The sequence below is a fragment of the Giraffa tippelskirchi genome, chromosome 4, assembly GCF_054371585.1.
Source record: "Giraffa tippelskirchi isolate mGirTip1 chromosome 4, T2T-mGirTip1v1.2.pri, whole genome shotgun sequence".
Classification (NCBI taxonomy): domain Eukaryota; kingdom Metazoa; phylum Chordata; class Mammalia; order Artiodactyla; family Giraffidae; genus Giraffa; species Giraffa tippelskirchi.
Genome location: NC_137278.1, coordinates 167,532,374 through 167,559,042, shown reverse-complemented (window position 1 = coordinate 167,559,042; position 26,669 = coordinate 167,532,374). Strand labels below are relative to the sequence as shown.

General features: G+C 35.6%; 1 protein-coding gene and 1 pseudogene across 8 annotated transcripts in view; one reads left to right on the top strand and one right to left on the bottom strand.

Moving 5' to 3' along the window:
* Positions 1 to 26,669, top strand: part of CRY1 (cryptochrome circadian regulator 1) — a 98,445-nt gene that overhangs the window by 25,356 nt on the left and 46,420 nt on the right. The window lies entirely within an intron of this gene.
* On the bottom strand, positions 20,630 to 21,880 carry LOC145544583 (small ribosomal subunit protein eS8-like; annotated as a pseudogene).

The window sequence follows — 26,669 nt, the reverse complement described above, 5'->3', positions numbered from 1 at the left end:
TTCTTCTCCCTTTGTTTCTTGATGAGTCTGGCTAATGGCTTGTCAATTTTGTTTATCTTCTCGAAAAACCAGCTTTTAGTTTTGTTGATTTTTGCTATGGTCTCTTTTGTTTCTTTTGCATTTATTTCTGCCCTAATTTTTAAGATTTCTTTCCTTCTACTGACCCTGGGATTCTTCATTTCTTCCTTCTCTAGTTGCTTTAGGTGTAGAGTTAGTTGATTCATTTGATTTTTTTCTTGTTTCTTGAGGTACGCCTGTATTGCTATGAACCTTCCCCTTAGCATTGCTTTTACAGTGTCCCATAGGTTTTGGGTTGTCGTGTTTTCATTTTCATTCGTTTCTGTGCATAATTTGATTTCTTTTTTGATTTCTTCTGTGATTTGTTGGTTATTCAGAAGCGTGTTGTTTAGCCTCCATAAGTTGGAATTTCTAATAGTTTTTTTTCCTGTAATTGAGGTCTAATCTTACTGCATTGTGGTCAGAGAAGATGGCTGGGATGATTTCAATTTTTTTGAATTTACCAAGGCTAGAATTATGGCCCATGATGTGATCTATCCTGGAGAAAGTTCCATGTGCACTTGAGAAAAAGGTAAAATTGATTGTTTTGGGGTGGAAAGTCCTGTAAATATCAATTAAATCTAATTTGTCTATTGTATCATTTAAAGTTTGTGTTTCCTTGTTAATTTTCTGTTTAGTTGATCTGTCCATATGCGTGAGTTAGTTGATCTATCCATATGCGTGAGTTATTTCTTCCTTCTGATATCTTTTTCTTATTCTAACTTCTTGAGATGCATGTTTAGGCTGATAATATTTAGCCTTTTTTCCCTAATATAGGCATTGAAATGTTAAATATACTTTAGTATTACTATAGTATTTATTTATAATATTTATTATATTTCAAACATAAAGTTTTTCAAATTATCTTTTTGGTATTAATTTTTAGCTTAAATACATAAAGGTCAAAGAATATGCCTTGTAGTATTTAATTCCATGAAATTTGTTTAGACTTTTTTAATGTTCTAGTCAGGTTTTTTTTTTAAAGTTCCATGTTAATATTATTCTTCCAGCATTAGTCTACTACTGTGATTGTGTGGAGTATTTTTTTTTTTCCTCATCAGGTCAAAGTTGTTAATGTGTTCTCCCAATCTTCTGTGATCATTTTTGGTCTGCTTATATATCTCAGTTATTATCAGAAGAGTGTTAAAATCTCCCCCAATTTAGTCATGAGTTTCTCTTTGAAGTTCTGTCACTTTTTACTTTATACATTATAAGATTATTGTAATATATGTCCTCCTGATTAATGGATTATTCTAGGTTTTATATCATTATGAAGTGTGATGGGTGTATGTGTTATATTTAAATTTACTTATTTTTCTGGTGAATTAAAGTGTTTGTCATGAATGGTGCTAAGTATTTTGTCTTAGTTAATTAGTTTGTAACTGATATGGCTACAGCAGCTTTCTTTGATATTTTTATGGTGAACTTTTGGTATCCTTTGTTTCACTCTTTCTGGAAACTTTGTTTTAGATATCTCTTATAAGTAGCATATCTTTGGCTTTTTGATTAATTGGTCTGACAGTTTGTAGGTTTTAATTGAAGCCTGTTTACATTTGTTATAATTGCCTTTGTGTTGGATTTATGTCTGCCATCTTATTTTGTGTTTACTTTTTGTTCTGCTTGTTTTATTTCTTTATCGTCCTCTTCTAAACTTAATTATTTTACATTTTGTTCATTTCTTTGTACAGGCTTGGTAATTATACATTATTTTAACTATTCTTCTAGTGTTTACCCTAGAAATTACTGCAGCCTTACTGATAATGTCTAAAGTTAATCAATGACTTCATATATTGCATTATACCTTAAAACACTTAAGCTTTTAAACTCCAGTTAGTCTCCTCCTGACTTGTATATTCTAATTCTGTCTGTCTGGTTTTTGTGTGTTTATTTGCTTTTTAAATAGCCAAACTGCATTATTTTTATTGTTTTATAAAGCCAGTGTTTCTTTATATACATATTTATTATTTTCTGTATTCTTTTTTCTTCCTAGAATCTCAAATATTCCACTTGGAATCACATTGTCTATAGTGCTAGTGGGAGACTTTCAAGTTTTGTTTGTCTGAATATTGTGTTTCTGTCCTTACACTGGGTACAGAATTCTACATTGACAGTATTTCTCCCAGCATTCTGGAGATAATAGTTTTAGTCAGCTACTATTCCCACTGTTACTTTTTTGAGGGTAATATGTGTTCCTTTTTGTCTAATTTTATATCTTCTCTTTCTCTTATATATTCTTCAGTTTTTCAGTGATTAGTGTTGTGTAAGTTTCTTTACATTTATTCCTCTTAGATTTGTAAAGCTCCTTGACTCTGAGAGATGGTATCTTTCATGAGTTCTGAAAATTTTTCAGCTGTTTCCTTTTCAAATATTGCCCTCACCTCATCCTCCTTTCAGAACTCTGTTTGTACATGTTAGATGTTTTCACTGCGTTCTTAAGGTCTTCTCCTTATTTTCCATCTCTTTGTCTCTCATTATTTTGTTTTGTAAAATTTCTTCATGTCAGCTTTCCATTTCGTGAGTTCTCTTTTAAACTTCATCATTATGTTTCAGTTATTTTCAAGTAGAAATTTTCTTTGGTCCCTTTTCAAACGTGCCATTTCTTAACTTCTTAAACTTTTTGTTTTGTTTTTTGCTTGTTTGCCTGCTTTTATTTATACCTTTTTACTTAAACATAATTAAATTATATTGGATCTGCTTTCAAGAAGTATCCAAACTCAGACCATGTCTCATACCCCCATATTAACTACCTTGGCCCAAGCCACTACATAGCATATTGCAATAGTTTCCTTTTAGAATTCCCTGGCTCTGCCTTTCCTCCAATTCAATCTAGCAACCATTCTTTGTAGCCATAAGATCAATCTTCTAATGACTTATATCTCAAGAGTAAAAGATATAATCCTTACAATAGTTTAAAAGATACTGTGTGAATGGGAGTTTGATAGTTTTCTAACCGATTTCTTACCAGTCTGTCTTTCACCCTCTGTGCTGCAGCCACAGTGGCCTTTTGAGTGTTGTTTTTACAGTGTTATACATATTCCCAGTCTGGACTGTACATTTGCTGTTCCCTCTGTAAAGAATGTTTTTCTATCAGTGTGACTTCTTCTCTCAGTTCCCTTCAGACCTCTGCATGAATATTCCATTATCACTGAGGATTTACCTGACAGTCTTATATAAAATAGCAATCTCCAGTCTTTTATTCCCCCTTTAACCTTTTATTCTTCACTTATTACCATTTGACTGATTTCTTTTTTATTATTCTGTCACCGTCCATCCCCTACTAGAAGGTAAGCTATAGCTATACAATAGTAAGAATGTCTTTTTAAAAAAATATCAAAGCTGTGTCCCTAATGTCTAGTATAGTCCCCAGTTCCTAATAGGTTCTCAATAAATACTTATTGAATAAATAAATGGTTACATAGCATTGTTCAAGGCATTGTCAATATAGTGAGTAGGTACTGACATTTTGGGAAAGTCACAAATCATATTACATTAGAATACTGTGGTTCACCTTCTATGACCTTCTAGATTTCTTCTTTTATTATTATTGTTACTTTTGGTGTACTTATTTGGTTACTGGTGGAGAAAGCTTCTGGAAAACTTGAATTGCTTGTGTTTAATTTAGGGCATGGATAAGCAAAGTCAGTATAACTTTCAGCATTTTTGAATAAATATTTTCAGAAAAGAAATTTCTTTTAGACTATTTGACAACAAAACTCATTATTTATAGTTCTCTAAGACAGTTTGCTTTTTACAAATGTTTAACAGATTTTATTTAATTCCATGTAAGTCCTCTAGAGCCCCAAAATAGATCTCCTACCTGATTTTGCCTATCCTTTGGAGGTTACAATGCAATGCTCTCTAAAAATAGACAAAGATTAGTAGGAGGCCTAGATTACAAGTATTTCAAAGTGATTTTTGAAATGAGGACAGCATAAGTTACATATAGTTGTACTAGTGTAATTCAGTTCCAAAAGATACATGATACTTGTATTAAAGATCATCTTCCACTACTGTCATAAAATGAAATGCTCTGATAGTTAAAGACTCATATGAAACATCATCTTTGTGAAACTTTATGATCCTCCTTTGACAGATTTAATTCCTCTGTGTTTTCTTAGTACCATAAAATTTAATAATACCATTTACTAAGAAATGTAATAGTTTTTTATAGCTTATGTTCATTAAACTATGGAGGGCTGACAGATGGGAGTTCTGTATTTGTTTTTGTATCTCAGGAAAAGGCCAAAATGTTTATTTAAAGAATGAACGAATGAAAATGCTTCAGATATACTTTTCTACGTTGTGTCACTGGTTATTAATATTAAAATATATATATAAAAATGGTGTGGACCATTTCACTAGTGGACCCTAAAGATAGTAAAAGTTAGTACAGGCCTAAATATGACTTTTTAACCTAAGTAAGATAATGTAGTTCACACAGTTAGTTCATTAAGTACACTTCTGTTGTTGCTTTTTTCTCTAATTAGATTATGTTTTGTCATATAATTATGTAACATCTGATGCTCAGGGAACATTTTTTTTTCACATGTGCAAGCATATGCAATTAGAATTTGTTTGTGGTCCATGACAGGTCCAGGCCCTCTTGTTTGGAATTTAAGAAATGTTTCTGTCTTCCTCTGTCTTTGTAAACTGCATGAGATAATGGATCAGTTGGACTTAATTGATATCTATAGGACACTACATCCAAAAAACCCCAGAATACACATTCTTTTCAAGCACTCATGGAATGTTCTCTAGGATAGACAGCATACCAGGTCACAAAACAAGCCTCAGCAAATTTAAGAGGATAGAAATTATTTCAAGAATCTTTTCTGACCATGATTTTATGAAACTTGAAAGCAACCACAGAAAGAAAAACAGGAAAAGAATGAACACATGGAGACTGAACGACATGCTACTAAAAAACCAGTGGGTCAATGATGTCATCAAAGAAGAAATCAGAAAATACATTAAGACAAGTGAAAATGAAAATATAATCTTAAAAAAAAATCTATGGGATACAGCAAAAGCTGTTATAAGAAGGAAGTTCATAGCAGTACAGTCCTTCTTCAGGAATCAAGAAATTCTCAAATAAACAACCTAACCTACCACCTAAAGTAAATGAACAGACAAAACCCAAAGTCAGCAGAAGGAAAGAAATAATAAAGATGAGAGAAGAATCAGAGAAGAAACAAATAAAATAGACCTAAAAAGTAGAAAATAGCAGTAAAATCAAGAGCTCTCTTTTTGGAAAGATAACAAAGTTGCCAAACCTCTAGGTATGCTCACCAAGAAGAGAGACCCAAATAAAGTAAGAAATGAAAGAAAGAAATAACAACAGATACCACAGAAATAGAAGAAAAAAAAATCATCGGAGAGTACTATGAAAAGATACATACAAACAAATTGGACAACCGAGATGAAGTGGAGAAGTTTCTAGAAACATACAGCCTGCCAAAATTGATTCAACAAGAGATAGATGAGTTGAACAGACAATCATTAGAAGTGAAATAGAATCTATAATTTTAAAAAGTCCTCCCAAATAAAAGTCCAGGTCCAGACAGCTTCACTGGAGAACTCTTATCAGACAAAGAGGAACTTGTATACCTATCCTGCTCAAATTATTACAGAAAATTGAAGAGGAGGGAACACTCCCAAATTCATCCTATGAAGCCACCAGGAGCCTGATACCAAAACAAGACAAAGCACTACAAAAAAAGAGAAAATTACAGGGGCTTCCTTGGTGGCTCAGTGGTAAAGAATCCTCCTACCAATGCAGGAGACATGAGTTCGATCCCTGGTCCGAGACGATTCCACATGCCACAGAGCAGCGACACCTGTGAGCCACAACTATTGAGCCTGTGCCCTAGAGCTTGGGAGCCACAACTATTGACCTCATGTGCCACAACTACTGAAGCCTGTGGCCCTAGAGCCTGTGCTCTGCAGTAAGAAAAGCCACTGCAATGAGAAGCCCACCCATCGTAAGTAGAGAGTAGCCTCCACTCATGGCAACTGAGTAAATCCCATGCAGCAACGAAGACACAGCACACTCAGAAATAAATAAATAAAATTATTTTAAAAAAGAGAAAATTACAGATCAATGTCTTTGATGAATATAGATGAGAAAACTCTCAACAAAATATTTGCAAACTGAGTCCAACAATAAATACATAATCAAGTTGGATTCATTCCATTTGCACAAGAATAGTTCTGTATATCCAAATCAATCAATGTGATATACCACATTAACAAAAGGAAAGATAAAAAACCACATGATCATCTTAATAGGTGCAGAAAAAGCATTTGACCAAGTTCCATGTCCATTTATAAAAATTCTCACCAGAGTGGTTATAGAAGAAACTCATCTCAACATAATAAAAGCCATTAATGACAAATCCATAGCTAACGTAATTCTCAATTCATAATTCATAATTCCAGTAGTTATGTATGGATGTGAGAGCTGGACTATAAAGAAAGCTGAGTGCCAAAGAATTGATGCTTTTGAACTGTGGTGTTGGAAAAGACTCTTGAGAGTCTCTTGGACTGCAAGGAGATCCAACTTGTCGATTGTAAAGGAAATCAGTCCTGAATTTTCATTGGAAGGACTGATGCTGAAACTCCAATACTTTGGCCATCTGATGTGAAGAACTGACTTATTGGAAAAGACCCTGATGCTGGAAAGATTAGAGGGAGGAGAAGGGGACGACAAAGGTTGAGATAGTTGGATGGCATCACCAACTCGATGGACATGAGTTTGAGTAAGCTCTGGGAGCTGGTGATGGACAGGGAACCCTGACGTGCTGCAGTCCGTGGGGTCGCAGAGTCGGACACGACTGAGCGACTGAACTGAACTGAATATAATTCTCATTGGTGAAAAACTGAAAGACTTCCCACAAACTTTAGGAACAAGACAAGGATGCCCACCCTCACCACTCTTATTCCACATAATATTGGAAGTCCTAGCCACAATTAAACAAGAAAAAGATGTAAAAGATACTCAGATTGGAAGGGAAGAGGTAGAACTGTCATCATTTGTGGATGACATGGTATATAATATGGAAAGCCATAAAGTCTCCACACAAAAGCTATTAGAACTAATAAATGAATTCACCAAGATAGCAATATATAATATTAATATACAGAAATCCATTTTATTTCTTTTTACACTGGCAATGAAATATCAGAAAAAGAGTGTAAAAGATTTAAAGTCGCATCAAAAATTTAAAATACCTAGGAATAAATTTAACCAAGGAGGTGAAAGATCTATACACTGAAAACTGTAAAACATTGATAAAGGAAATTGAAGATGATTCAAAGAAATGGAAAGATATCCCATCCTCTTGAAAGACTTAGTATTGTTAAAATGGTCATACTACCCAAAGCAATCTACAAACTTAATGCAAGCTCTATCAAAATACCAATGACATTTTTCACAACTAGAACGAATGATCCTAAAATTTATATGGGACCACAAATGACCTAAATGGAACCTAAATGACCTAAAATTGTCAAAGCAATCCTAAGGAAAAAGAACAAAGTTGGAGACATAACCCTCCCAGAGTTCTGACTATACTACAAAACAGCAATCAAAACAGTATGGTATTGGTACAAAAACAGATATATGGTTCAACAGGCTAGAATAGAGAGCTCAGAAATAAACCCACATACCTACAGTCAATTAATCTATGACAAAGGAGGCAAGAGTATACAATGGAGAAAAGACAATCTCTTCAGTAAATGGTGTTGGGAAAGCGGGACAACTGCATGTAAATCAATGAAATTAGAAAATTCTCTCATACCATATATAAAAATAAAGTCAAAATGGTTTAAAGACCTAAATATAAGATATGACACCATAAAACTCCTAGAAGAGAATATAGGGAAAACATTCTCTGACATAAATCATAAAAATATTTTTAAAAATCAGACTCCCAAGGTAAAAGAAATAAAGCAAAAATAAACAAATGAGGCTTAATCAAACTTAAAAGCTTTTGCACAGCAAAGGAAACCATTGACAAAATGAGAAGACAGATTATAGATGGAGAAAATAGGTCAAATAATGTGACTGATGAGTTGTTGACATCTAAAATATACAAACACATTGTACAACTCAATATTGAAGAAATAAACAATACAGTCAAAAAGTGGGTAAAAAACCTGAATATAAATTTTTCCAAAGAAGACATACAGGGTAGAGTTGTCTAATATAATTAGTTCCCTATATACAAACCTTCAAGTTGCAAACTTTCACAGATATGAATGTGTGTTTGTGTGTCCAGTTATGTAAGTTAGTTCACATGTCTGATGCCCATTATCATGTGCATGCATCCTCTACAAGTGCTTGTGCTTTTGTGTGCTTTATAGTACTGTATAGAGTGCAGTAGTACAGTATCATTATTTCAAGCCCAGGATGTCTGGAAGAGAGCATAAAAGCAGCAGTGATGTAGCTGGTTCTATTGTACTTTTAAGATACTATATTGTAAGATTAAAAACATTTTATTTTTTGTATTTGTTTTTAGTGCATTATTAATGTAATAAGTATTATAAGTATTATAATACTATATAGCTGATTGTATTAGTTGGGTGCATGCGTGATTAGTTGCTTCAGTCACGTCCAACTCTTTGTATCCCTAATGACTGTAGCCCTCCAGGCTCCTCTGTCCATGGGATTCTGCAGTCAAGAATACTGGAGTGGGTTGTCATGCCCTCCTCCAGTGGATTTTCCCCGACCCAAGGATCAAACCCACATCTCTTGCATCTCCTGCATTGGCAGGCAGGTTCTTTACCACTAGTGCCACCTAGAAAGCCCCATTAGTTGGGTACCTAGGCTCATTTTGTGGAACTTATGAACAGATAGGATGAACAACTTGTACTTACGAACATGTTCTCAGAATGGACGTTGTTTGGTATATAGGGGACTAACTGTATTCAACTTAATTGTTACCTGTCTTGTAGTGTCATTTCCTACAACTACCCTAAACTTTCAATAAGAGCTTCCTAGCCATTAAAAAATATGATAATGGAAAATAAGTATGAGGGATCCAACTGTTTCTTTTAATCACTGTTTTTTTCATAGATTAATTGTTGAATTCCATCAGGTTCCTTTTATGAACATCATAACACATCCATTTTTCTCCAGATGGACCATTATGAACAAAGCTACAGAGAACATTTTTGTACGTCTCCCAGTAAATGTGTCTACACATTCTGGGAGGATATATACATAGGAGTGGCACTGCTGAGTCATAGGGTAGGCATTTCTTCACTGTTAGTAGACACTGCCAGTTTTCCAAAGTGGTTATGTTATTCACATTCCTGCCAGCAGTTCATGGGAGTCTGAGATGACTTATCCTCTTATCAACACTTGTTATTGTTAGTCTTTTTCTTTTCAATCATTCTGATGGATGTGAAATGTTATTTCATTATAGCTTTAATTTTCACTTTGTAATTACCAAAGAAGTTGAGTGCTTTTTCGTGTGGTTAGCAGTGATTGGATACTTTCTTTTGGAAAGTGCTTGTTTAGGTCCCTTATCCATTTTTCCATTGTGTTAGTCTACAATTAACACATTATAGATTATATATTATAATATATAATATTATATGTTATATACATAATAATACATATTTAAAAATTATTTATTTTATATATTTATTTAAACATAAAATATAATAAAATATTAAAATCTATAAATTTCATAAAATAAAATTTTAAAACAAGATGAGCTGATGCGCTCATTGCAGAGTTGCAAAGAATAGCAAGGAAAAGTAAGAAAGCCGTCCTCACCGATCAATGAAAAGAAATAGAGGAAAACAACAGAATGTGAAACACTAGAGATCTCTTCAAGAAAATTAGAGATACCAAGGGAACATTTCATGCAAATATGGGCTCGATAAAGGACAGAAATGGTATAGACCTAACAGAAGCAGAAGATACTAAGAAGAGGTGGCAAGAATACACAGAAGAACTATTCAAAAAAGATCTTCACGACCCAGATAATCACGATGGTATGATCACTCACCTAGAGCCAGACATCCTGGAGTGTGAGGTCAAGTGGGCCTTAGAAAGCATCACTACGAACAAAGCTAGTGGAGGTGATAGAATTCCAGTTGAGCTATTTCAAATCCTGAAAGATGATGCTGTGAAAGTGCTGCACTCAATATGCCAGCAAATCTGGAAAACTCAGCAGTGGCCACAGGACTGGAAAAGGTCAGTTTTCATTCCAATCCCAAAGAAAAGCAATGCCAAAGAATGCTCGAACTACTGCACAATTGCACTCATCTCACACGCTAGTAAAGTAATGCTCAAAATTCTCCAAGCCAGACTTCAGCAATATGTGAACCGTGAACTTCCAGATGTTCAAGCTGGTTTTAGAAAAGGCAGAGGAACCAGAGATCAAATTGCCAACATCCGCTGGATCATCGAAAAAGCAAGAGAGTTCCAGAAAAACATCTATTTCTGCTTTATTGACTATGCCAAAGCCTTTGACTGTGTGGATCACAATAAACTGTGGAAAATTCTGAAAGAGATGGGAATACCAGACCATCTGACCTGTCTCTTGAGAAACCTGTATGCAGGTTAGGAAGCAACAGTTAGAAACATGGAACAACAGACTGGTTCCAAATAGGAAAAGGAGTACGTCAAGGCTGTATATTGTCACTCTGCTTATTTAACTTATATGCAGAGTACATCATGAGAAACGCTGGGTTGGAAGAAACACAAGCTGGAATCAAGATGCCAGGAGAAATATCAATAAACTCATATATGCAGATGACGCCACCCTTATGGCAGAAAGCGAAGAAGAACTAAAGAGCCTCTTGATGAAAGTGAAAGAGGAGAGTGAGAAGGTTGGCTTAAAGCTTAACATTCAGAAAACTAAGATCATGGCATCTGGTCCCATCACTTCATGGGAAATAGATGGGGAAATAGTGGGAACAGTGTCAGACTTTAGTTTTTTGGGGCTCCAAAATCACTGCAGATGGTGACACAGCCATGAAATTAAAAGACGCTTACTCCTTGGAAGGAAAGTTATGACCAACCTAGATAGCATATTTAAAAGCAGAGACATTACTTTACCAACAAAAGTCCATCTCGTCAAGGCTATGGTTTTTCCAGTAGTCATGTATGGATGTGAGATTTGGACGGTAAAGAAAGCTGAGCACCGAAGAATTGATGCTTTTGAAGTGTGGTGTTGGAGAAGACTCTTGAGAATCCCTTGGACTGCAAGAAGATCCAACCAGTCCATCCTAAAGGAGATCAGTTCTGGGTGTTCACTGGCAGGACTGATGTTGAAGCTGACACTCCAATACTTTGGCCACCTCATGCAAAGACTTGACTCATTGGAAAAGACCCTAATGCTGGGAAGGATTGGGGGCAGGAGGAGAAAGGGACGACAGAGGATGAGATGGTTGGATGGCATCACCGACTCGATGGACATGGGTTTGGGTAGACTCTGGGAGTTGGTGATAGACAGGGAGGCCTGGTGTGCTGCGATTCATGGGTTCACAAAGAGTCGGATACAACTGAGCGACTGAACTGAACTGAACTGATGAGCTGATTAAGAAATAGCTTCCAGTGGAGCTATTTCAAATCGTAAAAGATGAGGCTGTGGAAGTGCTGCACTCAATATGCCAGCAGATTTGGAAAACTCAGCAGTGGCCACAGGACTGGAAAAGGTCTGTTTTCATTCCTATCCCTAAGGAAGGCAATGCCAAAGAATGCTCAAACTACTGCACAGTTACACTCATCTCACATGCTAGTAAAGTAATGCTCAAAATTCTCCAAGCCAGACTTCAGCAATATGTGAACCGTGAACTTCCAGATGTTCAAGCTGGTTTTAGAAAAGGGAGAGGAACCAGAGATCAAATTGCCAACATCCGCTGGATCATCGAAAAAGCACAAGAGTTCCAGAAAAACATCTATTTCTGCTTTATTGACTGTGCCAAAGCCTTTGACTGTGTGCATCACAATAAACTGGAAAATTCTGAAAGAGATGGGAGTACCAGACCACCTGACTTGCCTCTTGAGAAATCTGTATGCAGGTCAGGAAGCAACAGTTAGAACTGGACATGGAACAACAGACTGGTTCCAAATAAGAAAAGGAGTACGTCAAGGCTGTATATTGTCATCCTGCTTATTTAACTTATATGCAGAGTACATCATGAGAAGGGCTGGACTGGAATAAGCACAAGCTGGGATCAAGATTGCTGGGAGAAATATCAGTAACCTCAGATATGCAGATGACACCACCCTTATGGCAGGAAGTGAAGAGGAACTAAAAAGCCTCTGATGAAAGTGAAAGAGGAGAGTGAAGAAGTTGGCTTAAAGCTTAACATTCAGAAAACTAAGATCATGGCATCCAGTCCCATCACTTCATGGCAAATAGATGGAGAAACAGTGGAAACAGTGACAGATTTTATTTTGTGGGGCTCCAAAATCACTGCAGATGGTGACTGCAGCCATGAAATAAAAAGACGCTTACTCCTTGGAAGAAAAGTTATGAACAACCTAGATAGCATATTAAAAAGCAGAGACATTACTTTTCCAACAAGGTCTGTCTAGTCAAGGCTGTGGTTTTTCCAGTACTCGTGCGGTTGTGAGAGTTGGACGGTAAAGAAAGCTGAGCACCTAAGAATTGATGCTTTTGAACTGTGGTGTTGGAGAAGACTCTTGAGAGTCCCTTGGACTGCAAGGAGATCAGTCCTGGGTGTTCATTGGAAGGACTGATGTTGAAGCTGAAACCCCAATACTTTGGCCACCTCATGCGAAGAGTTGACTCATTGGAAAAGACCCTAATGCTGGGAAGGATTGGGGGCGGGAGGAGAAGGGGACGACAGAGGATGAGATGGTTGGATGGCATCACTGACTCAATGGACATGGGTTTTGGTAAACTCCGGGAGTTGGTGATGGACAGGGAGGCCTGGTGTGCTGCATTTCATGGGTTCGCAAAGAGTTGGACATGACTGAGCGACTGAACTGAACTGAAAGGAGAAATAGAAAAATTTGGAGTCACAGAGAGAAATATATACTTCTTTCAGTAACTAGTGCAATAGATAGCCCAGAAATCAGTAGTTTTATAAAGGATTGGAACAATATGATTAACAACTTAGACTTAATTCACGTAAGTAGAGCATTTTATCCAACACTTGCAGTATACATATTCTTTTCAAGAGTACACTGAAAGATTAACAAAATTGATTAATCCTGGGTCATAAAGCAAGTCTAATATTTCACAACATTGAAATAACAGAGGGTATGTTCTTTAATCACAATGAAATAAGTTCAGAATTACTAACAAAAAATCCCCAAATACCAATAGTTAAGCAATATTCTTACAAATAATAAAATAGAAATTACAGTGGAAATTTTAAAATATTTTGAACTAAATGACAATGAAATATCAAAATTTGAGAAATACAGCTAAAGACATTTATGGCCCCCAAAGCATAAGGTTGAAAAGAAGAAAGACTTAAAAATCTGAAACAGAAGCATTCCTTTCCAAGAAGTTGAAAAAAAATCAGAAAAAATAAACTACAAGAAGGTGAAAGGAAGGAAATAATGAATATGAACAAAAATTGAAACTGTAAAGTTTATTTCCAACTTTTGAAACAGAATAAAACAAAATCCCCAAAACACTTTGTCCTGTGTTCTCCCATCTTAATAAATAGAAATTTTATCCTGTCATGTGCCTTGAATTTGGAATCAACTTTGCTCTCTATCTCATATCTCACATTTTTCAGGTGATCCTATAGGTTATACCTTAAAAATATATCCAGAATCTAGTCATTTCTCATTCCCATCATTATTACAGCTTGACCTAAGCCATCATTATCTCTTACCTGGATAATTGCTATAATTTTTTTTTTTTTTTGCTGCTTGCTTTATTTTTTTTTAAATTAGTTTATTTTCTATTTTTTAACTTTACAATATTGTATTTGTTTTGCCATACATTGACATGAATCCACCATTGGTGTACATGTTTTCCCTTTTCAGAACCCCCCTTCCACCTCCCTCCCCATCCCATCCCTCCGGGCCATCCCGGTGCACCAGTCCCGAGTACCCTGTATCATGCATTGAACCTGGACTGGCTATTCGTTTCACATATGATAATTACATGCTTAATTGATCTCTTAGCCTAGTTCTTCATCTGATAGTCAGAATTACCCTGTAAAACCTTTGTGTTGCTATTGTTCTCTTAACTTTCCAGTCCCTTTCCATTTCTCTTGGTGTAAAAGGCAAAGAAAACTCTTACAATGGCCAACGAGACCTTAAATAATTTGCTCACCTCATCTATTTTTTGCCTTCTTCCTATCCCTCCCTGAGCGGCAACCATACTGACAATCTTGCTATTCCTCAAACATGGTATTGAATCCCTAGGCTGTTGCTCTTCCCCAATATCCTCTTGGCTTTGCTGTTGTTGTTCAGTCATGTCCAACTCTTTATAACCCCATGGACTGCAGCAGGCCAGGCTTCCCTGTCGTTCACCATCTCCTGGAATATGCTCAAACTCATATCCATTGAGTCAGTGATGCCATCCAACCGTCTCATCTTCTGTCACCCCCTTCTCCTCCTGCCTTCAGTCTCTCCCAGCATCAGGATCTTTTCTAATGAGTTGGCTCTTCGCATCAGTTGGCTGAAGTATTGGAGCTTCAGTTTCAGCATCAGTCCTTCCAATGAATATTCAGGGTTGATTTCCTTTAGGATTAACTGGTTTGATCTCTTTGCAGTGCAAGGGACTCTCAAGCATCTTCTCCAACACCACAGCTCAAAAGCATCAATTCTTCAGCATTCAGCCTTCTTTATGGTCCAGTTATCACAGCCATACGTGGCTACTGGAAAAACCATAGCTTTTTGACTAGATGGACCTTTGTTGGCAAAGTAATGTCTTTACTTTTTAATATGCTGTCTAGGTTGGTCATAGCTTTTCTTCCAAGGAGCAAGCATCTTTTAATTTCATGGCTGTAACCACCATCTGCAGTGATTTTGGAGCCCAAGAAAATAAAGTCTCTCACTGTTTCCATTGTTTCCCCATCTATTTGCCATTAAGTGATGGGACCAGATGCCATGATCTTTGTGTTTTGAATGTTGAGTTTTAAGCCAGCTTTTTCACTCTCCTCTTTCAGCTTCATCAAGAGGCTCTTTGGTTTCTTTTTGCTTTCTGCCATAAGGTTGGTGTCATCTGCATTTCTGAGGTTATTGATATTTCTCCTGGCAGTCTTGATTGCAGTTTGTGCTTCATCCAGCCTGGCATTTCCCATGATGTACTCTGCATAGAAGTTAAATAAGCAAGGTGATAACATACAGCCTTGATGTACTCCTTTCCCAATTTTGAACCAGTCCATTGTTCCATGTCTGGTTCTAACTGTTGCTTGTTGACCTGCATACAGATTTCTCAGGAGGCAGGTAAGATGGTCTGGTATTACCATCTCTTTGAATTTTCCAGTTTGTTGTGATCTACATAGTCAAAGGCTTTAGTGTAGCCTCATTTCAGAACTCTGCTGAGTATCACCTTATTAATGAAATCTTCTCAATTAGCCTGGAAAACAGCAATCCTTTCCCCCATCCTTGGCATTCCCTCTGTAAGTGGTTACATCTGTTGTTGTTCAGTTGCTGAGTCTCATCCAACTCTTTGCGACCCCATGGACTGCAGCATGCCAGGCTTCCCTATCCTTCACTGTCTCCTGGAGTTTGCTCAAACTTACGTCCATTCAGTTGGTGGTGCCATCTGACTACCACTGGTAGAGATGTGAAAGTAATATTCATGTAGGAAGGAACTTTCCAAACCTGTTTATTTCAGGATGCAATGCTTTTAATCATCTGTTTTTTTGTTTTATTTTGAAATAATTTTAGGCTTGTGAAAGAATTGCAAAAATAATAGTTATTGTATACCCTTCACCCAGAATCTCTTAATGTTAGTACCTTATATAATCATAGTATAGTTATCAGAAGTAAGAAATTAGCCTTTGTACGGTGCTGTTAATGAAACTACAGACTTTATATGAATTTCACAGTTTTTCCACCAACATTTTTTTCTGGTTCAGTGTCCAGTCTAGAATTTCTGGCTAATAACAATATCTTGGTCTTTCCTTGTCTTTTAAGACCTTCAGAATTTTAAAAGTACTAGTTAAGCATTTTGTAGGATGTCCCTCAATTTGGACTTATCTGATGTTTTCTCATGATTGAGGCTTTGCATTTTTGAAAAATACTACAAGTGATGTGGCTTTCTCACATGAGGGGAGACATGGTATCAGTGTGTATTATTACTGGTGATATTACCATTGATCATTGGCTAGGAGAGTGTCTGCTGGATTTCTCCATTGTAAGATTTCTGTTTTTTTTCCTTTGTAATTAATAAATATTTTGGGAGAGATATTTTGAGGTTATATGAAAAGTGAAAATGTTAGTTGCTCAATCGTGTCCTACTCTTTGTGACCCTATGGACTGTAGCCTGCCAGGCTCCTCTGTCTGTGGAATTCTCCAGGCAAGAATACTGGAGTGGGTACCATTCCCTTCTCCAGAAGATCTTCTGATCCAGGGATCAAACCCAGGTCTCCTGCATTGCAGGCAGATTTCTTTATCATCTGAGCCACCAGAGGTTATATTAATATTCTTTTTCTTCTTATAATTTCATATACTAATTTTTATATTCATAAGTGGCTCTTGCTTGAAGCAGTTATTAAGTGCTATTCCAATCATGATTTTTTTCATTCCTTCTATAGTTATTAGTTGGATTTCTTCTGTAATTGAAAACTTGTTCCTTCTCCCTCCACATATTTCATTATTCAAGAATTTGTAAATTTGTGCATTTTTGTTTGTTTTCTTCTTTGGGTATAATCTATTACTGTTGCTGTTTGTTTTGTTTAAATTGGTCCACCTTTGATATCCATCTTATTTTTAGACATGCACTCATCTCATTTCTCTTTAGCACTTCTTTACTTTCTGGCACCATGAGATGCTCCAGCTCATCTTATATTTTTTTCTGCTCTGCTCTGAAATCAGCCACCACTCTGTGGAATCCTGGTTCTTCTTATTGGAGAAGGATATTTAGAAAGCAACATTTGGGTATTTGTTTCATCTTTTATAGCCTTTTTTTCTTCTCTGGCACTTTTTTCCCTCTTCTTTTTCATAGTACTACCAGCAAGAAAACCTCTAAAAATATTGACTTAATGTCTAGAGGAAACTAGCATTATTAGAAGAGAATTTTCTGGTAGGAATATCAGAAAATCAATACATGTAATGCTGTCATTTGCTTTTGTACACGTGTTACACAAATTTTATTTAGTTCTGTTTTAATCCTCTAAAGCCTAGAAGTAGATTTTCAATATGATTTTTGGCCTATCCTTATAGGGTTACAATGCTCTGGTTTCTAAAAATACACATGGAATAGTAAAAGTCTTAGATTTCAAGTACGTTTGTGATTTGGGGACTAGGGAGACATATTACATAAACATACTCGTTTAAATTAACCTCAGAAGTTAAAATATATTTAAAGAAAGACTGAGTTAAACTGCTGTCACAGAGTGCTTGTGATAGATAGTGTAGATCCAGATCAGTTATATCTTTGTAAAGTTGTAGAGATCTTCCTCAGCATAATTATGTTCCTTTTATATGTCCTTTAACATTAGGGACTTTAATAATACGATGTATTAATAGAATAATAAATGTGCATATCTTATTCCCTCATTGAACTTGGAGACTCCAAGAATTGGAATTCTGGATTTATTTTTGTGTGTCCTGTGTAGATACCCAGATGTTGGTTGTATAAATGAAAGAATGTACCTCAGAATACAACTTCACATTTATTACTAATAGTAATTAACTCATACCCAGATGTTGGTTGTATAAATGAAAGAATGTACCTCAGAATACAACTTCACATTTATTACTAATAGTAATTAACTCTCAAATATCTCTAAAAAAATAAAAGTTAACGTGAACCCAGATGAGTCTGTTTACCAAATAAGTGACGGGATAATACTTTAGGTTCATTTAGTTTCACTTATAGTTCTCTCTCTAAGCATAGAACAACTTCTGTAAGTAGTTATGTAGCATCTATAAAGATGAGACGTTTCTTATTTTCAACCATGAAATTAATGGGATGTGTTTGAGGTCTATAACTGGTTCACAACTCACTTATTAGTAATTACATAAAATTCACCCCTTTTGTTCCTGAGAATTGCATCAGATTTAGGATTCTCAAATTTGTTTGATTTCCATGTTATCTTCTCTCCCCCCCTTTTTTTTTTTAAACCCTTTTACCATCTCATCCTCTACTCGATCCTTCTTTGTACATTCTTTCTTCTTTATCCCATCAGTCTTGACTTCTCTGTCCCATATACTCTTGCTTCTTTCTGTCATGTATCCTTACTTCTCTCATGTGTTATTACATCTTCATCCCATTTATCTGTCCTCTCTCCCCCCCTTTCTTCCATCAGTCATTCTTCCCATATTTCCTTCTAGGAATACACATATTTATCCTCTGCTTCTGTATATCCAGACCTCATTCCATCCTTTCTCTTCTTTTTCTTCTCTCTCTCCAGCCTTCTTTCTGTCCTGTCATTCCTTCTGTCCATTCAAAGTGAAGGTCCTTTCTTCCATCAGTTCTTTTCCTTTCTCCTTATGACTGCCATATATGTTCTGATGAATTCCAGTTTTATATCTTCCAATCACACTTCTATCTTAGACTCCAGATTTAACAATCTCACTTCCTTTGCTGTATTACTTCTTGAATATCTACCCAGATACCAACTGCTCTTATCATTTTCATTATTATCACTCCTATTCATGCCACCATCATCTCTTCTCTAGAGTAGTATAGTAGTCTCCTCAGTAGTTATCCTATTTCTACCCTTTGCTGATACTCATTTTCCACCCATCAGTCCAAGAGATTATTCTAAAAGTTATCATATCATGTCCCAATCTTTGCTCAAAACCTTTTAAAGGATTCCTATCTGTTAAAATTATTATTGAGGTAAATTGGTTTATAACACAGAAGTTTCATTTGTATGTTATGATTCAATATATGTGTATGCTATAGCATGCTTATTACTAAAACAGTCACCATACAAGTTGACCCCCTTTGCCTTTTTTGTGCTTCTGTCCTCTCTGGTAACCATGAAACTTATTTTCCACAGACGAAAATAAAAATATTATTATATCTTTTTTCCCCAGCTTTATTGAGATATAATTTACATGTAACTAGTTTTTTTCTGGGAGAGAGAAATTTCAAATAAGACAGATTACTGAGACGCATTACACATAGATCTGGAAAAGCATGCTTTTGAACACATGTTAGATTTTATTTAGTTGTATGTAAATCCTTTAAAGCCTAGAAGTACATCTTATACTTGATTTTGGCCTAACCTGGTAGAGTCATAATGCTGTGGTTTCTAAAAATAGACAAGGAGTAAGAGTTCTAGATTATAAATAGCTCTGTGTGATTTTTGAGATCAGGGAGGCTTAAGTTACATAGGTTGTATTAGTATAAATTGATTCCAGAGATTGAGTGATCCCGACCCTTTTAAACTCTAGTTATTAATTTTAATAATTTTCTGTGTATTCTTTTTCTGTATATTGATAGTGTCAACTCTCATGCTATCTGTAAATAACCGTGCTTTTGTTTCTTCATTTCCTTTTATCTCTTGATCTTATTACTATATTTGTTAGTCCTACTAGTACCAAGTTGAATAGAAAATGTGGCAGGCATCCTTGTCTTCTTCCTAGTCCTGAAAGAAGTGCTGAAAACATTTTGCCATTAAATAGAATGTTTTCTGTACTTTTTGTAAATGCCCTTTTCACCATTAAGGAGGTTACCTTCTAGTCCTGATTTGTTGAGGCAAAATGGAAATTGAATTTTAATACTCTTTCTACATCTGATTTTGGCATCCAAGTAAATCTCATCTCATAAAGTCAGTTGAGGAATGTTCCTTTTTGTCTATACTCAGTATGAGGTTAGAATCTTCTATAAAATTAAAACTGTCTATTTTATGAATGTTTGGTACAATTCATCTGTATAACTGGCTCACTCTTATAATTTCCATGTAAGATTTTTAACCACGAATTCAATCTCTTTAATAGCTGTGAGATCATTTCATGTTCTTTTTTTGCTCTTGAGTCAGTTCTGGTGAGTTTTAAATTTCTTCCTGAGTAACTTTTGATAAGGAATTTATCCACCTTATCAAAGTTTTCAAATTTATTTCCTTAAAATTGTTCATACTGTCTTATTTTCCACTTAATCGCTGCAGTATCTGAGATTACATCCTTATTTTAATTTTTTTTGACCTGTGCTCCCTGCATTGGGAGTGCAGAGTCTTAACCACTGGGCTACCAGGTAAGTCCCTCTTCTTTTTTATTCTTAATATTGTTTATTTCACCTTCTCTCAATTTTTCCCTTCATTTACCTTGTCAGAGATTTATAATATTGTTTCTTCAAGCAATAAATTTTGGCTTTTTTGTTTCTATTATATATATATATATGTTCTCTTTTCACTAATTCCTGCTTTTCTTTTTTCATTGATCATGTCCTTCTTTCCTTTTTCTTCTTTTTTAGAATAATAAACATCTTTATTACTTGAGCTAAGGTATGAGGGAGGAGGATTGTTTGCCTTTCCAGGCCTTGATTTTCCTCAGATGGAAGTTCAACTGCTTGCTGTCTAGCACATAGTCATCTGCTTGGCCACACTGGCCTGGTCTTGAAACTGCATGCAAGAAGTTTTCCCTCCTGGAACTGCTCCTCCAGAAGACTGCGGATTTGGGCATTCTTTTCATCATATTTCTTCTGAATTTTCTTAGGTCATTTTTGTTGTTGTTTAAAATCCCTTCTTCCTTGAAAGTCAACTTGGCTCCATTCTTACAGCCCAGAGGCAGTACATAGTGGGACCCCTGCCTCTGTCAGAATAGTGTGCTGTCAGTGAGCAAGATGCAGTTCTTCATTAGGGTCTTGGTACTGACCAGCTCATCATTGGATGCACTGTGAACAACATCCTTAATCCTCATTTTGTGTATACAACACTCCAAGCCTTAGTATAATTCCCCATGTCCAGCCTCAAGATATGGTATTTCTTGTTGCCTCTCTGCACATGGACTGTGTGTATGAGGCCAGCATCATTCTTAGTGTTGGCAGCAGGGATTCTTAGCTCATACTTCCACTTCCTGTGGTAGGGCTTTCTTGCTCCTGGGCTTGTGGTGCTTGTGCCAGTTGTCCAGAAAAATGCCTGTTGCTCAGTGCTAGCTGGAAAGAGATCATTTCCTTCTTTGTATTAATATTTTTTAGGACTTATTTATTCTGCTGTTTTCCTAACTCAATTTCAAGTCTTTTTTTCTAATGTAAGCATTTAAGCCGTTACATACCATTTTTTGTTGTTTTGTATTCTGTACATTTTAGATATATTTTCCTCATTATCAATCAGTTCTAGGTATTTCCTGAAATCCATTGCGATGCTCTTTGTCCTATAAATTGTTTGAAGAAGTGTTTTTTAATTTCAGAATGTATGCTAGATACCGGTTCCTTTAAATTTGTTGATAGTGTTATGACCTAGTACAGGGTTGATTTTCATGAGTATTCCATTTATACTTGAATAAATATTCTCTGTTTATTGGGTATAGTGTTCTCTGACTGCCTTATGTCTTATGTCTTTTTCTTGTTTTGCGTAGTTTCAATATGATGTATCTAGATGTGGATCTTTCTCTGACTGTGTCTCATCTCCCCCTCTGTGCATCTCTGCTCATTTTTGTCTGTTCTTTTTCTGTTTTTATTTCCCCTTCTGTCCCTCTCACCTCCCATCTCCAGCTCCACGTCCCTCTCTTCTTACCCTGCGTGAGATTCATGAACTTCTTGAATTGCTCTCTTTCGGTGGTTCTGGAAAATTCTCAGTAAATTTTAGGCCTCTCACTCTGCAACTTGTGGAATAAATTCTTGTTTCCTTATGTATTTTATGATTGATTGGTTGGTTGGTTGATCGATTGATTTTTGGTAGAAATTTTTCTATAGAAATTGAAGTGTTGGTTGAAGTTGAGAGTCCAGAGAGTATTTATACTTACTTTTAGCAATTATCTCAGATCATAACCAACCTGGGACACATTAAATGCAATGATATGCTTGAGGTGTTTGGTACCATTTAAATTCCATGAATTTGCATTGAGATTATGCTTTGGGGGGGATGCACTAGAATTTTTAAATAAAATAATTTTAGGTTTGTAGAAAATGTGGAAATATAATACAGAGAGTTCCTGATTACTCTGTACCCAGTTTTCCCCGATATTAACATCTTAACATTAACACCATATTTTTGTCAAAACTAAGAAATCATAGCACTAGCTAAATTCTGGACTATATTCACATTTCCTCTAATGTTCTTTTTCTGCTCCGGGATTCCATCCAAAATACCACATTGCACTTAGCCTCCTCTGTTCTGTGCCAGTTCCTCAGGCAGCCCTTGTTTTTTATGACCTTTTTGATTTAGTCATCTGTCTTATAGAATAGCCAGCCTCAGTTTAGTTTTGTCTAATGTTTTTGTCATCTTTAGAGTGGGATTATTGCTTTGTGGAAAATATCACAAAAAAAATCTCATCGTATTGTACCAAGATGTACCTGATACCCGACTGACTTATCACTGGTGATGTTTGCTCTGATCATGTGGTTATGGTAGTGTTTGCCAGTTTTCTCCACTGTAAAATCACTGTGTTTAACCATTCCATTCAGGAATGGGAGATTTTATTTTCTTTCAACTTTGACTGAGTAGAGACAGGCAAGTTTCCTTCCTGTCCTAGTCTGCCCTATTAAGGTTTATGTCTAATGTACAGTTGAGCTGTGCATGGAGCTCTTTAAAGTGCAGACATAATATTGAGGGTCTTTTATTAGTTTTCTCAGTTCAATGGGCCTGGGCTTTATCTCCTGTCCTCCTTAACCTGGATTACATTTCAAGGTTTCCAGGAATCTGTAGAAATCCTCAAGGCTAAAGCTGTCCTTAGCACTCTGCTTAACCTCTTTATGACTCCTTACTTTTGGGGCAGTCCAGTGAATTATGTTTTAAAGTTTTATTTTGTTTTTTTTTTGTTGTTAGTTATTTCCGTTAGAGTATCTTAATCCAAAGTCCTGTCAGCAACAGAAGTTTGTAGGTTTCTTTTGACATTGATTTTGAATATTTTTTGAAATGTTAACATTTGTTTTGGGGGGAGGTAGTTTAGTGTTGGAAAGTATGATATGTTCTCGCAGTTGATCACTCCCCATCCATCCCTCACCCAAACACATAGAGTTCTTTTGAATTTCTTTCCTTTTTTTTGATATTTATTTATTTATTTGGCTGTGCTGGGTCTTAGTTGCTGCATGTGGGATATAGTTCCCCAACCAGAGATGGAACCCAGGTTCCTTGCATTGGGAATGTAGAGTCTCAGCCACTGGACTACCAGATAAGTCCTTTTTGAATTTCTTGACTTAAGGATACTGTTTTCTGTGCTTTGAATGCTCTTTGCTACTTGATCCTCATGATCAACACCTATTGATTCCAAACTCTGCTCAAATGTTTTCCTGCTCATGCCTCCTATCTCCTTTCTCCTGCCCCCATACACAGTTTTGTTTCTTCTGTGCTGCTGTAATATACCCTTCATTAAAAAATATGAATACATATATATCAGTGTTGGTTTGAATATTGTGGTAGATGTTATTGTTCACCTACAGAAAATTTATGCTTCTACCTTCTTGAAGTTTGGCTTGGCCTTGGGACCTTCTCTGACCAATTAAAAGTGGTGAGAAAGGCCTAGTCCTGGCCTTTAAGAAGGTTACAGTTCTATAGCCAATATTCTTCCTTCCTGTCTTCATCTGTTACAATCAAATTAATACTGCAAGTCCTCTTTCTACAAATTTCTCCCCGTCTCAAAAAAAAAAAAAATCCAGAAGTGATTTCTCCCTCCTGATTTTTCAAAGCAAGTTAATGATATTCATATGTGTCTCTTATAATATATATTGCATTCTACCATAACAGGTTCTGTTATACTCGTATGTATCATGTACATTTTCAGGTTTCTTTTCTAGATTTTAAGCTCCGTAAGTGTTGGCATTTCATATCATTTATCATGTGTTCCTCAAATCAATAAAATTATGTGAATAATTAATAATGTCACTGCTTAGAAGATATTTTTGGAGTTTATTGGGGCATTTTGGGGGTTCACAGTGTTTGAAAGGTCCTAGTAGAATTAGTGAGGAGAGGCCGAGAATGGAAAACTGCTTGCAATGCTCAGGACAGTCTCTCAAAATAAATAGTTGTTCTGAGTCCCACATAGCTTTCAAATAGTCTACTAGATGTTTCATATAAGTGAAAAACTTATTCATGATCTTCAAAATCTAGAGCCTAAATTCATTTTTATGTGTAAACGTGAGTTATTTTTTACACAATTTTAATATGCATCGAGTGCTCCTAAAATATATTCACCCATGTGAATCAGGGAGGACTGAACTTTGTCAAGAACTTTACTAAGTCTTGCTTAACATTACAGAAAAACATATTACCAAAGGCAGTACTATTCATGGTACTTTAGTCACCAATAATACAGCTGTATCATTCTGTTTTTGTAGCTGTTGAATTTTAAATGATTCTATATGTAGGTGTAGGCATCCAATTAATTCACTGTCTTTTTGTTTCATCCCCAGATATTTACTTATGGGAAGTAAATGTTATTTCTGTTTAAAATATAAATGACATTGGAGCATTATATTAATGCTTTCAAATTGTATATAAGAATGTTATATTATCTATGAATTTCAGAATTTAAAAGAGGCAGTGAAAAATATTTGTTATAAAAAGTGACATTATGTCATGGTATCAGACCACGGATTTACGAACCATTAGATCCTGGCAAAATATGAAATTTGCTTTTAAAGTATATGTTTAACCCTTTTTCAATATTAAACTATTTTCTTCAGGGAAAGTATATATCACAAATATTCTGATAATTTGAGTAAAGTTAGATAAGAACGCTAAAAATTTGTCACAAACCAGAAAAAAAGCATATGTAAACTTTAGTCAATTTATGGAGAGACACATTACTATTTATAATGATAATTTTTGAATTTCTAATGAAACACCATAGACTGCTTAATGACTGAGACTCTCCATTTTTTCTTATATTATAGTTAATATATCCAGACCTTTTATTTTTAAAAATCTAACTCATGTTGTTTCATGAGGAGGAAGAGTAGAAAGAGAAGATATTTTGCATGTGGTTTTAATGATCTTAATTTATATTCTGTAAATCAGTTCTCTAGGGTCAGCAGTGAATTGTTTTGGTTGAGATATTCGAAGTGTAGTTTTCATCGTTGAGCATGTGATAAGATATATTTTATAAACTAAAGTGCAGAACCAGATGGCTTTATTTTGGTATGATACATGTTAATTCATAATGCCTTGTTTTTAGCAGGAATGGGATTATGTTGTATCTTACTATTGCCTTTTTTAGTCTATTTTATAGACAGAACTAGAAATTCAAGTTATATAAAGCTGTTCTAGCACAGGCTGGAAAGTAGGTCATTGTTATGGGGAGTATACCAAACTGCCCACTGGTTGCTATAGCAATGACCTACTTTAAGAAACTATTTCTGTTGATTCATGTTGAAATCATCTTTTGGAACCGGTATAAGGAAACTCACCACATGTAATTTTTTCTAATAGCAATAAGGTAGTGATCACTGGAGGTTTTAAAAAAATCCTTAAAATATTTAAGGTGAAGAAATATATTTTCTTAACCTAACATCTCTTCAATTTATTGTGAAGTGCTGCAATTCATATTGTATTCAATAATTAAATATCAACAGAACTATTCTTCTGTTTAGGCAGTACAATTATGCAAAAGGGTATAGTGAGTTTTACTACCATTTGTCCTGTTTAAAAATCAACCCATTGCATGTATCTGTAGTTAATAGCATTATTAAGTGAGCCTTCAAATGGGTATGGTTTCAAGAAAACAGTAGACACTCCAAATTGAATAAGGTCTGAAAATACGTTCCTATTTAAACTGTACCTTAGGGGAGTTCCCTGTTGGCCTGGTGGTTAGGAGTCCAGGCTTTCACTATCATGGCCCAAGTTCAATCCCTGATCCAGGATCTGAGATCCTACAAGCCGTGTATAATTTCAGTGTATTAAATCAGTTCATTCAGCACTGGATCCCTGTACTTAGGTACATGCATTTGTAATATATAAAGGTTGAAATTGATATGATCTGGAACACATTGAATCTGAACTCTGGCAGAACTCACTCTCTTCCCTGATGAGGGTCAAGGATGAAAGATTAGACTTTATATAGTACTCTTTGAAGTAACATTATTCCTTCAGTACTAAAAAGAAATCTTACCTGTCAATGAGTTGATACTTTGAACTTAGTGTATTGGAGATTTTACGGTGTTATCAAGGAAGAATTATATGCTTAGAGATTAGTTGATTCAGGGTCTTAATTGCACTGTAGAAAGTGAAGTCGCTCAGTCATATCCGACTCTTTGCAACCCCATGAACTGTAGCCCACCAGGCTCCTCCATCCATGGAATTTTCTAGGCAAGAGTACTGGAGTGGGTTGCCATTTCCTTCTCCAGGGGATCTTCCCGACACGGGCATCGAACCTCGGTCTCCCG